Consider the following 14,037-nt stretch of genomic DNA (forward strand, 5'->3'; position numbering starts at 1 on the left):
ATGAATGTCTCTAAAGAATGGGATGAGTAAATTAATAAATATTTATACTGTAAATTTAGCATAGTAGTGAATGCAAGTTAGCTAAAATTACCTATTTCAACATTGATAGATCTCCAAAACATAGTGAGGACTGAAAACTGCAACTTAAAAAGGATTATTGACCGAATTATACTACTTAAATACAATTTTAGAATACAAACTCAAACTGTAGAAATGTAGGTTAAAATTCAGGACTTTATCCACTGCTACCATGGCACAGCAGAAATGGGATAAGAAAAGGTACATAGGGACTTAAGTCTATCTGGAATATTTTGCTTCTGAAAAATATAAAAAATATATAGCCGTCAAGCCCGATGACCTGAGTTTGATCTCCTGGACCAAACTGGTAGAAGGAGAGAAGGGCAAATTGGCATGTGTCCACACTTGTGCGCATGCATGGTACACACACACACACACACACACACACACACACACACACACTAAATACTATAATAAAAGCTTTAAAATATGAGACAATGGGTTAATGTATTACTGATAAGGATAAGTGGGAGGCTGTGGGTATTGCTCTAATATTCAAAGTGTTCTGTATGCTTAAAATATTTGAAAACAACAACTTCAAAGGCTGTCATTATGCTATTATTCATCCATCTTAGAACCCCACACAAATAACTCATTTAATCTGCATTAGTTATCTATTGAAGGGCTCAGCTTCTTGTCACAGAGGCCTCTGGATGGGGTTGCTTGTGTCCTCAAACACAGCCACAGTGAGTGGTGACAACGGGCACAATTGAGGTTTCACAGCACAGTTGGCAGGAAGGTACAGCTGTATTTTATGTATCCTTGGGTCTAGCCTCCTCCATTATCAGAGTGGTGCATTACATGCATTGAAATGTCGCAATTATCCAGGGTCTGTAGTGTATGCTAGGATCCACTCTTGGTACATGGTATGTGCACAAAAGCATGAATACCTCCACGGTATCATGCAGAATATTTTTACTGCCCCCAAATCCTTCCCTGTCCTAATCTGTAGAAAGCAATGACACACTTTCCCTAGGATGGCATATGGTTGAAACCTTCCTGTATGTAATCTTCCAGAGAGGGTCCTTTCATTCAGTGATAGCTACCTTAGCTGTGAAAATCTCAGCTTTCATTATCTGCAGTTTACACATTAGGAGATGAAGACACAAGGAACTTGCTCTAGTTCAGATCTAGGAAGTACCCTGTCCTGGATACAACCCCAGGCAATCTGGTTCTAGGATCCACTGTTACACTGCATCTAATAAATGGTGGATTAACGATATGCCTGGATTAACAGCAGAGCTAGATGCAGCTACCAGGAAGTGTAAGAAAACTATGTGGAGGCTGTGGGACTAAAGGCAGCGAGGTTCCACTTCTCATTGGAGCATACAGGAAGAATCAGAGCAGCAGAAACCATGTCTCGGAGGCACTGAACAACAGGGGGAGACTGGAAGGCATCTTGGTAAGATCAGGAGAAGAGATAGCCAAACAGAGGGACCAGGGTAAATGAAGTGCCCCGAAATCCCCAGCCACCACACACGCATTAGTTGGAGCCACCTCTGGACTATGAGAGGTAGCGCAGTAATAGAGGAGAGGAGTGCCAGCCCAGGGCAGATGAAAATCCGGAATGAGCTCTAGGAAGCACTTGAAATCCCAGAGCTGGGCATGAAGAAGAATGAGGCAGATCTGAGTGTCAGGGACTAACTTCCAGTAGAAGAGAGGGAAGGGGTGTATGGGCTGGGAGGCGGATACGTGGAGATGGGCAATCATGTGGCTGCTTTTGCATTTGCCTTCTTGAGTATTTTCATCAAAGAAATCTGGGGCACACCCCGGTACCCATTTTCTAGGAAAGACACTGACGCTTTACCTTCCTGTGACCTGGTTCCTACTGGTGAATCCTTTTGCTCGAGAACAGAAAGCTGATCTAGGACTGGCAATGGCTGGAACTTCCCAACTTGCAGGGTTTTTGAGAAGTTCCCTGCAGCAGTGAAGTTTAAAAAGCAGTGACCTTAAAGAGATCTTCCTAGGTGCTAAAAATAGAACGGTGAAATCACTCATTATTAGATGGTTCTTGCCTTAAAAAGTCTACAGATAGATTCCTGGAATGGTGGAGTAGGGAAGAAAATAGATTCCTCTGTTTTAAAAACCCACAATGCTTTTAGAAGTGGCTGAGGCAGTCAGGTTTCCCCAGAAGAGCCCCATGGGAAGGTGTGGAATGTGTGCTGTGCCTCTGCCCTGGGACCCCTAGTGAGAAATGGGGTACTTTCCCCAGAGGTCTCGTGCAGTGATTATCACTACCAGCTTCCAGTAAAGTCCAGCTAGAGACCACGCCCCATAAGCAGGTCTGTAGGACAGGGGTTTGCCCTCAACTGCCTACAGCTTCTGTGGTTGTTTGAATGAGATGCCTCCCGTGGTCTGGACATTTGAATAGTTGGTCTCGTGTTGGCTGTTGGGGAAGCTTGGGGAGGCCTAGGAGGTTGGCATTGCTTGCTGGAGGCAGTAAGTCACTAGGGGTGGACTTTTGATGGAGGAGTGTCTATGTGTTACTTTTATTAATAAAAAACTGCCTTGGCCCTTTAAGAGAACAGAAAATTAGGTAGGCAGAGTAGACAGAACAGTATTTAAATAAATACAGTTTCCGTGTAATTATTTTAGGTAAAGCTAGCTGGGTGGCAGGACACAGCTCCGCCGCTCCTTCTACAGACTTTGATGTTTTTTTCGAGGACTTACATCAATTTTAGTTTTCTCTGTCTGTCTGTCTCTCTCTCTCAATCTCCCTCTCTCCCTCTCTCTTCTCTCTATGTTTCCTGCTTGTGGTTCAGGGTGTGAGTTCTCAGCTGTTCCTGCTGTCATGCCCGGTGCTTGTTGCCACACTTTCGAGCCATGATGGCGAGGGCCTCTTATCTTTCTGGAATCATGAGCCCTACACAGACCCTCCTTCTATGGGTTGCTTTGGTCATGGTGTTTTATCACAGCAGTAGAAACCTAAATAAGACAGCCTCTTTAGAAAGTAACAGCAGGGCACAAGAAAACCTCAACTTCGATTCCCAGCCTCAAATTTCTGTCAGTTTGTCTATCAATGCCACATAGGAGCCAGCTGTGATGTAAGCAAGTCAGGGGTTGCATCTGGGCTCAAGTGACCAAAAAAGTGGTCTCTCTGGAGTGTGCTGGAATTAACCTTGGTGGACGGTAGGAGGGCATTCCAAATGGTGGTCTTCCAGGGCAGCCGAAATTGAGTGGACTCAGTCCATAGGGTTGCCAATTTGGAGAGGCTGGCATGACAAGGATATTAAGAATGGCTGACGCTTGCTTCACGTCACTGTGCATTAAGATAAAGTGTGCAGAGAACAAAAAGGCAGTTTTATGTATGAGCTTCAAGAGGACGGTCGCCGGAGGAAGACATTCCCAAGTGGACTGGCTAGGAATGAATGATTCAGGGCCTCTCACTGGGGCAGAGGCATAAAGCACGGGAATATGAAGTATGATATCATCAGAAATTGATACATTTCACTGTTTGATAGTTTTCTTGGGTGTTACCGAAGAGACCCACTAAATTCCCATGATATAGACAGGGAAACTGAGGCACATAATCACTCACTAACTTGTGCTGGGCTGCCAGGACATGGATAAAGCCTTCTCAAAGTCAAAGTAGATACATGGAATGACCCAAGAGTTCTGTGTGGTTTGTGTATTTGTAAGAGATTTAATAAGCTCGAAAACATTGTGTATGCTTATTCAATCAATGAATTGTTCCTGAAACATTAACCTGAAGACGAGGGAGATACCTCAGTGGGTAAAGGTGATTGCTGCCAAATGTGATTGTCTGATCCTCAAGACCCAGCTACTGAGAGTTGTCTTCTGACCACATATGCCCTGTGGCATGTGCACATGTGTGTATCCCTCACGGTCCTAACTTTCTGCCAAATAAATAAATGAATGTAAAAAAGAATAAGATGATATCAAACTAACATTATCCTTAGAAACTCTTAAGTTGAAAGTTCCTGATCTGGGTAACAAGGCGTGGTGATTTGAATGTAATTGGCCCCCATAAGCTCCTAGGGAGAGGTACTAGTAGGAGGTGTGGCCTTGTTGGAGGAAGTGTGTCACTATGGGGTTGGGCTTCGAGGTTTCCTGTGTGCAAGGTACCACCCAGTGTTTGAGACCACTTCCTGTTAGGACCCTCAGCTACTTCTCTGGCATCATGTCTGCCCACACAGTGCCAAGTGCCACCATGATGATAATGGACTGAACCTCTGAAGTGTAAGCTGCCACAATGAAATGTCTTCCTTTATCAGAGTTGCCGTGGTCATGGTGTCTCTCCACAGCAGCAGAGCCCTAACTAAGACACAGGAGAGAATACATCCTTGTCAGCAGGGACTCAGGCTTGCTACTTGATTCTTTCCTCCCTTCCCTGGCTCAGCATCTCTTCCCAGATAGCCCATGATCTCGGTCTCCATCCACAGTTTGAGCTCTAATAGATTCCTTTTCCACTGAGACAGTTTAATTGCTCACTATCTTATGACTCAAATCTAAATTCCTAATGAAGTTTTGGGGGGGCCACAATACTGTCAGGCCATGACTGATATACATTCAACTTCATACTAAGGCTAATTTAAATATTTAAACACAATTTAGTAAATTAAAAAAATTAAAAACTTAAGAGTATTTAAATAGAAATATTTAGACCTGGAGAGATGTCTCCTCAGCTAAGGACTTAGAGCGTACACCACTCTTGTCAGTGATACCGGTACAGGTCACAGCACACACATTGTGTGGCTCTCACCCTCCCATGACTCCAGGGAAGATGACATCTCCTTCTGGATTCTGTGAGCACCTGCACTTGCACATGCACACACCCACACCCCCCCCCCACACACATAATTGAAAATAAATAAATCTTTAACAAGTACATAAAAATAATTATTCCTCTTTTATGTACTTTTATTATGTCTCTTTTATTCCAGGCTGGCTTCAAACTCTCTTGTTAGCTGAGGATGATCTTGAGTTTCTGATCCTCCCAATATTACCACCTGAGTGGTGGGATTATAGGTGAACCCCATGACACTCAGTTTAAGCAGTGTTAGGGATTGAACCTAGGACACTGGGGACGCTAGGCAAGCAAGCACTCTAGCAACCAAGCTATATCTCCAGCCCCCCAAATAAAAACAACCCTGAAACTCTCTCATAATTGAGGTACACATCATAGATTAGAAAATACATTTACACACACACCACTTGATATTAACACCATAAAAGGCAAGGAAGCAGGTATGATCATGTCTATATTTTAAAAGTAAACTGCTAATTTTCAAATATATTTAGACTTACATTAAATCTGAAAGACAGTAAGAATCCCAAGCAGTCTATACCTAATCTCTCCTGTTAAAATATCAACATTTATATTAATATGAACCATTTGACACCTTAATGATCCAGAATGGATGAATAACATTAGCAGAAGTTTATACATTATTACTTAAATTTCTTGTTCCTTTCTATTTTAAAATTCTAGTTTGGAAGTCATGTTGCATTTAGCTGTCATGTCTACTTGGATATCGCTTGTCTGATGGTTTTTATACTTCCTCTTCTTTTGTGATTGTATAATTTTGAGGAGGGTTGGCTAGCCCATCCTTCAGGACCTTTCTACTGCTTTTCTCAAGCTCATGCTGAGGTCATGTGTGCTATGAAGGCCACAGAGAAAGTGTCTTTCCCACCACAAGCTGCCATTGGTACGACCAACATGGCTCTTTATGGAAGACGCTAGTGCTGATCATTGGCTGAGGTGCCTATAGCTACCATGACCCGTTATTGCCTTTGAAATTCCCTAGGCATAGCTTACACTTAAGGGGTGTGGCTTTGTGCTTACCTCCTTAGCGGCATCTACAGGAACTATTTAAAATACTGCATGGGAGCTTTGCCTCCCATCACCTGTTTATTTATTACTTCATTATTTACATATATCTATGGACTTATGGAAGGTATTTTATATCCTGGAAAATTATGAATTATTTTATACCGCTTTATTGAAACAATTAGAATTTTTGGCACAGGAAGCTATAGACATTGACTTTGGTGTGCCTTTGACAAACTCACCTTGTGTATGCATTATCCCAATCCTACGAAGACCTGTTTCTCCTGGGAGCTCTGGTCCCCTTTGTTGGAGAATTATCTTTAGAAAACAAGATCCAGGAAGATAGCTAAATGGTTTAAGAGAACTTACTGCTCTTGGGGTTGGGGTTCCCAGCACCCACATAGTGACTCACAATCAACCTCCAAGTCTAGTTCCAGGGGATCTGATGCCCTCTTCTGGCCCCCATAGATTCCTGAACGTGTGTGTGTGTGTGTGTGTGTGTGTGTGTGTGTGTGTGTGTGTGTGTGTGTATGGAAAGTAATTTTAAGAAAGAGAAACCAAAGTCTAGACACTAATACAGTTTTTGCTTCCAGAATATGACCCTGGAGTCCATATCTCCTTAGCTGGAAATGGACTATTCCCATTTTCTGTGTGAGAATGGTGAGATTCCAGGAGCTTTTAGCCATTTTATAAAGCCATCAAGAACCAGAATCCCACTGTCTTTGGACAGTCCTGCCTCAACTTTCGATGTCAACAAGTAGTTCTGTGTCTTTTCCTATGCTCAGTCCTCTGTACTGCCCTGCTCTTGTCCCCGCAGAGTCTGTTCCTTCTCCCGGGTGCACAGTGCAGTTTGTTAATGATACTAGAAAACATGCCTGGCAGCAGGGCATGCTTGAGTTAGTTAGCATACGACTCTTCCTCCTTGTCCTGGCCACCCAGCACACTTCCCAGGCATTCAACATTTGCAGACCTGTTTGAGCACGCACAGGCATTATTCTTGGAATGTGATGAGCAGGGGGAATCCATGAGAGGGACACCAATAGCCTTGCCTCTTCCTGGAACTTCTGCCATGCCTCTTCCCATTTGGAGTTCTCGGAGACAAGGCCACAGTATCCTCAGCGTCATCTAGGCAAGAGTCAAAACATGACTGCCTTTATATCAACTGGGGTCTTGTTAGTATGCGGGATTCTTCCCACAACCTCTGCTCTGGAAGTCTGACATCAGGGTCTCTGGGACAGGGCTAAAGCTGTGTATTAAACATCCTCTTCCCCTTGAGTCAAGTAATGTTGACGTAGCATTCTGCAATTGAATATTGTCAAGTCTATAATTCCTATACAATACAGCCTTGCCAACCCAACTGGACATAGCTGAATTATTAAAAAAATTTCTACTAGGACTTAAGTCTCATTCCATCTTGCACACATAAGACAGCAAAAATGCATAAATTTAAGTGTGTGTGGGAGAGACAGAGAGAGGACACACACACACACACACACACGAGAGAGAGAGAGAGAGAGAGAGAGAGAGAGAGAGAGAGAGAGAGAGAGAGAGAGAGAGAGAGAGCAGTGCAGAAAGGCCTCTTTTATAACCCCAAACCCTCTTTCCAAGGTTAAACTGGGCCAGACCAAGCTTAAAGGCGACAGTTTGGAGTTGGATCACTAGGCCTCTGTCTGGTCTCTGTGTTCAGGATTTATTTGAAGCTCCCTCATACTGTGCTGAGGTTCTGAGAAATCCCGGAGAACAAAGAACCCAGTTAGCAGGGCCCGGCTTCTCGGTCATTGCACCTGTTCCAGATTGGCTTAGCGGGGAGGCCTGGTTCATCTTCTGCTGGCAAAGGCTGTTCCATAGGAAATGTGTTTTCTAGTAACAACCTCTTTAGAAGCAATCTGTAGAAGAAATTCCCTTCTTTTTTCTCTCTTCCCTCCTGCTACCTTCCTTCTTTCCCTCCTTCTTTCCTTCCTTCCTTCCTTCCTTCCTTCCTTCCTTCCTTCCTTCCTCCCTCTTTTTTCTTCCCTTCCTTTCTTTATATACTTGGAAAACTCATTTATTCAACTAAGTCCATTTGTTGCGTTATATTAAACCTGACTTTTAGAACATATTAAATAAAGCATAATTGTTCTTGAGAGACTGTTTCATTATTTAGGCCAGACTGGCCTGGAACTCGCAGAGATGCCTGATTCTGCTACCTGAGTGCTGGGATTAAAAGCATGTGATGGCCTGGTATAAATGGATTTCAATTTAAGGTAGCCAAGCAGAGTGACACAAATAAACACTGAAAACATTAACGGAAATGTTGCTAAGATGAAGGTTTTCAAGGTTAAGGAGCAAACTCCAACAACAAGCAGAATCCACTGCTTCTGCTGTTTCTGATGACTCTCACCAATTAATTATTATGTAATACTATTTAATTAATAATTAATTAATTGTTGTGAAAACATGCTCTTCCCCTCCACTAGCTTATTTAGTTCTTTATTTTGCTTAACAGGATGGTTTTCCCCAGCCCCCAGAGTAAACAAACATGTTGGTCCCACCTTAAATGACTGACCATATGAAGTATTTATTTTTGTGATGATGATGATGATGCCAGCAAGGACAATAACATTAAACAACAACAAGACAAACATCAAATACTAGCTTTGCAGCTTTGCAGTTGCTTACATACCCTGTCTATTCTGAGTAGGGTTTTTTTCCTTTTCTTTTTCTTGTCAACTTAACTGAAGCCAGGATCACCTGGAAAGAGGGAACTTCCACAGAGAAAGCGCCTCCATCAGAATGGCCTGGGCAGGAGGTCCTGGGCTGTGTAAGAAAACAGGCTGAGTAAGCCACGGGGAGCAAGCCAATGAGCAGCACTCCTCCATGGCCTCTGCATCAGTTCCTGCCTCTAGGTTCCTGCTCTGATTTCCTTCATAATGGGCTACAAGCCATAAGGTGAAGTAAACCTTTCCTGCCCGAGTTAGTTTTGGCCATAGTAGTTATCACGGGAACAGACAGCAGACTAAGCCACTGTCGTGGGAAGCTGGGAGATCATAATAATGCCCATTCTCGGAGAGGTTAACGAAGCTGCCCACAGTCAGGCTGCTCAGGCATAGAAGACTGAGCTGGATGTGAAGCACAGCAGGCAGCAAGCTTTCGCCCTTGACTGTGCAGCACCCCCAGCAGTTTCGAAACACACATTGATGGTGGTGAAAGGGACAAGGACAGAAAAATGCATTCTGTGAGAAGGGGAAATGCAAAATACTCAACATTCTTTCCAATTTTAAATTCTGTATTACTGAGTTGAAGGTGTTCAGGTTTAGAGATGCCTACTTGGTAAGAATGAACGTGTCTCCCACTGTTTTCTTACTTTCTAGGATAATGTTAGAGCAACATCAGCAAGGATTTGTGAATTTGGGGGGAAAATAGGCTGTTCTTTGCAAAACAATTATTTTAAGCACTCACAACTCTGGCTCCAAGTCCCCTTAAGGGCACAACTCTCCACTCTGTGAAACAGCTTTTCTTTCCAACTTCTGGTTTCAAAGTATGCTAGAAGGGTTTAAATAACTAAGAAACCCAGAAACACAGCATGGCCTTCTGTGGGCCCTGCTGACCCAATGGAGAGTCAGGCAGCTGGTTGCACCTCCAGCTCCCATGCAGTGCTTCCTCCTGCCTGGGCTGTGCCCTTTAGGAATGGATGCTTTGGAGCAGCAGCCAGTGTGGTCTCTTTGCAGAAACATGCTCTTCTGTGTTTGACCTTTGACAATTCCGGAATGAAAGCTATTTCTATCATTCTTTCAGGATTTTAACATGAAGCACGTCTCTGAATTTTACAGTCAAGAACGGTGTGGGCAGAAAGCCATGTTGTAATGATATATCCCTTCAATACTTTACCTACAGCGAGCTATTCTCGCAACTGCCTTGTTAGGGGCCTATTTTAATAATGTGCCATTTTTTTACTTCATATAAGAGTATTATTTCTTGTCACCAAATGTTTAGGGCATTCTTCTTGTACTGGTTAGTTTTTTTCAACCTGATACAAGCTAGGATCATCTAGAAACAGGGAACGTTAATCAAGGTATTGCTTCCATTGGAGTGTTTATAGAACATTTTTTAAGTTTATTATTGATGTGGCAGTGCCTGTCTTGAGCAGGTGGCCCTAGGTTGCATAAAAATTCAAGCTGAGCAAACCATAAGCAGCAAGACAGTGTGGAACATTCTTCCATGGTCTCTGCATCAGTTCCTGCCTCCAGATTCCTGCATTGAGTTCCTGCCCTGACTTCCCTTAGCGACAGAATATGATTGGGCCATGAAAGCCAAATAAAACCTTTCTTATCCAATGGTACTTTTTTTCCCATGGTGTTTTTCACAGGAATGGAAAACAAACTAGAAGATTTCCTTTTGGTCATTAGCTTGGCCCTTAAGAAGCTCATAGTCTGTTCCAGAAGGCATAAAACCAAGAGTAATTTAACTTTCTTCACTGACACATGCCTTACCCTATATAAATAAATAGCAGATAAATTAATATACTTTAGGGTCTTTATAAGGAGGCAAAGTCATGGCCCCCATCTCTACCTAGGCTAGTTGATTTCACTCTTTTATTCCATAGTTGTATAAATAAATTTATCCCCCATCAAATCCACAGAATGCATGTTATTAATCCCAGGGTATGCATAACTACAAAATGCATGCTGCTTATTCCAGGGGTCTGCATGCATAACACAGTATAAAGGTCTGTGTCCAAGGAACTGGACTAATTGATCATCAATCCAAGATAGGTCATCTGCCGTTGACACCATTAGACTACCCCATAGCCTTGTCTCCTGAGCACTTGCTAGCCAATATAACCAAGCACAAATTCAACCTGAGTGAACACACCATTTCTCTGTCTTCAGAGGAGTTACAGGCTCAAAATTCAAAAGTCAACACTGTTTTATGGTTTTCATGTTAGGGCATGAAAAGTGTTTTAATTTGGTGCTTAAAATAATCTCAGTCTGAACACAGAGATAGTAGGGGCAAAGACTCATTTGCTCACGCCCTTGCTCATTCCATACGTCTATTCTCTACCTGTGATAGGCAGGGGACTCTGTGAGCACCAGCAGCAGGAATGCAGTTTCAGGTAACCCTGAAGCATAGTGTGCCCACTCACATATGACACGCGCTGCCCAGTGTCAGAAGCGTGTCCAAGGGCCTGGCATTTAAACAAGTCTCAGGAAGAGAACCAAGCTGTCGCTGAGCCCAGGAAGTTTGCAGAGTGTTCAAGGGTGAGTAGGAGAAAGGGAGGCAGGGAGGAACTGGCTAGGTGGAAACAGAGTAACCTGATAAGGCAGAGCAGAGGGGGCCTCCTAGGAGGAGGAAGTTTGTAGGGTCGCTCCTTTTCCCGCTCCCCCCCCCCCCCCCCCCCCCCCCCCCCCCCGTTTGCAGGAATGCTGGCTGCACTGTTTGGGCTCTGCTTTGTTCTCTTTGCACAAACTTTCTCCTGCATCATCCTGCAGTCTCGCGGCAGTAGTTTAAAGTTCCCGATCGCAACCTTTCCAAACAGGTCAGAAGTCCTAGAGCAGGAAGGAAAACTTACCCAGTCCAGGAACTTTGTACCTCAGATCAGAGAGAAAACTCAGAATAGAACTGCCAAACTGGCAGCGTTCCTGGTGCTGAAATCAGTGTGAATTTGTCAAACTTTAAAAAAAAAAAAAAAAAAAAAAGAAGAAGAAGAAGAAAGAAATTATGTAACTTGGCTTTGAGAAACACTTTTTATCCTTTTTGGGTGCTGGGCCTCCCTTCTCTGCCTAGTGCGAGGAAATGTCACCATTTAAAGTCAGCTTGGAGTAGGCCTCCCTCCTCAGGCCTGCTAAAACTCTCTTATTGATCCAGGTTCTCTTGGTGAGCGCGTCTACGGCAACAGAATGATCCCAGTAGCAGCCAGCAGCTGGGAGTGGGAGAAACCTCTGTGCTGTTGGTCTCTGCGTATACTGCGTAGCTCATTTTATAGGTGCTGATAGACTAAAACGGGACAATGAAATTGACTTCTGTGACGTGTTTTATGTAACCAACATGTATCCACAACATTATCCTTTCAAGTACATGCCTTCTTTTCATGCTAAGTCTTTGGAAGCTGGCAGGCTTTTTTATACTCAGTGCATTTTAACATGCAGGGCAGTAGCCACACTAGAGAGCGCTACATGGCTTAGTAGCTGTTTTATTGGACAGTTTGGGCCTAGAGTTTACCTTAAGGCCTTTGGGGTAGCTAGGGAGATGAGGTTAGGAATGTTCTTTTTCCTTTGGGTGACCAACCCCCGCCCCTTTCTCCTAAATGTAATTTTGCTGGGGAGCCACACAAGTCAGGGTGAGAGGAGAGAAAGGTCACATTCAGGGTGGTGTTGCACAGCATACTCTTGGGGCGGTGGCGGTACCCCACTTTGGCTCTCTCAAGTGGGACCATCTGGGTTGTCAGAGCCTGCTATTATCTTCCTGCGTTTTCTATGCATGCCGTCGGGGAAGCATGAGCCATCAAAGAGAAAAGAGAAAACCTCAGTTAATGCAGCTTTAGCTTTCTTTTGAGAAGCATTTAAGAGGATAGTAACAGAGTTCCGGGGTACAAGAAGACACTCGGTAGAGATCACAGAATCCAGAATGTTGGAATTGGAAGAGACTTTGAGGGAAAAAAATATGCTTGGAAACGGAGACCCACAGACTTAAGGGGTTTTATTAACCATACAACAGGATAGTGACAGTCCAGGTCCTAAAATGTCCTCTCAAGTTGTAATGCTAAATCAGATGCCTTGGGCCAAAATAACAAGGCTAAAATTCATTGAGAATGACACAGCATTGGAAGATCAGATACTTCATTTTAGGACTTAATCTGTCTAATTAGACTAGAGGCCTACACGTTATCTTCATAGGCGCCATCTTCCTAATGTCATCAATCCAACAAGCAAGCAACCTGCTGACATGGTTTTGTGTTTTGTTTGAGGAGCTAAGAGTGCTGGTGGGTATGGGTTTTCTCACTTACCATATGCTTGCGTATCCTGCCTGGCCCACTGAGACAGTTACTTTGTGCTACATTGTAGAGAAGAGACAAACAGACAGGAAAAGTCAGGGAAGCTACAGAGAGAACGGAGAGAAAGCCAAAGTATCTGGGCTAAAAGTTGGCTCCATGAGGCCAATTAGAAATGCCCCCAGAAGACAGGGACTGAGTTGTGGCAGATGTGGGCTCCTCCCACCACCTCCACTTGGCTTGATTTGCCCGCTCTGAGAGTCCGCTTCAACCTTAAGAACTGAGCCTATGGTTTCCCAGACACTGCCTTGCAGAACCATGGGTAAAATGGTTTCTGGTTTGGAGTGACTTTTACAGGCAGGGAGGGTGTAGTATGTATAAGCAGGGGATTTGATTACCAGTCCCTGAACTGATTTATTTTCAACAGCAACAGCAAAGTCGTAGGAACCAGTGACAGTGATCACCCCTCCGTGTGAGAGATGGCGAGGAGGAGGCAAACCCCTCCTACTTCACATCATGGCTTCCAGCCAGACAGCAAAGCAGGAATCTGTGGAGCTCAAGGTCTCCCAGGCTATTATTTCTCTTTGTTATTATTTCTGAAACAAGACCTGGGCAGAATCAATTCAGGTGCAGAAAGACTATTACTTTAATTTTCTACATGAAATTGTCAGGATGCCCGAGTTAGAAGGAGACAGGCGACTCTCATCTAGGCAGAAATTAAATGAACGAATTAAATGAAGCAAAGGACATCTGTATTAGCAAACTCCAGTCAGGAGACGAAATAGGACTTTTGGCACAAACTCTTTGGATTTAAAAAAGAAAAACCCAAATACAAAATAAAAACAAAATCCAAGAACACAAACGATGAGGTAATATCCGTGCAAAAGAACTCTCCCTAAAGCCTTAGGAAACCAGTGCTAGATTCATCAAGGAGAGTTAATTTTATTTTGATGCAAATGGATTTTGAGAGCTCTTAATTAGACTTTTTCCTAAAATAAGTGATTTTTCATAAAAATTTAATTTACGTTCTTCCCTCCTTAAGTAACTGACATACTTTCTTTTTGTCAAATGGGGAAGCCAGGCTGGCTAGTAATGGTGAAGAACTACCTTACAGGTGTGTTTTTCACTGGCCACGGATATCCAATCTCTACCGGTTGTGCGAAGAACAGCACAGAATCCAAGAAAGGTGGTGGTGTTTGTA

Source organism: Arvicola amphibius, chromosome 5 (assembly GCF_903992535.2).
Source record: "Arvicola amphibius chromosome 5, mArvAmp1.2, whole genome shotgun sequence".
NCBI classification, from domain to species: domain Eukaryota; kingdom Metazoa; phylum Chordata; class Mammalia; order Rodentia; family Cricetidae; genus Arvicola; species Arvicola amphibius.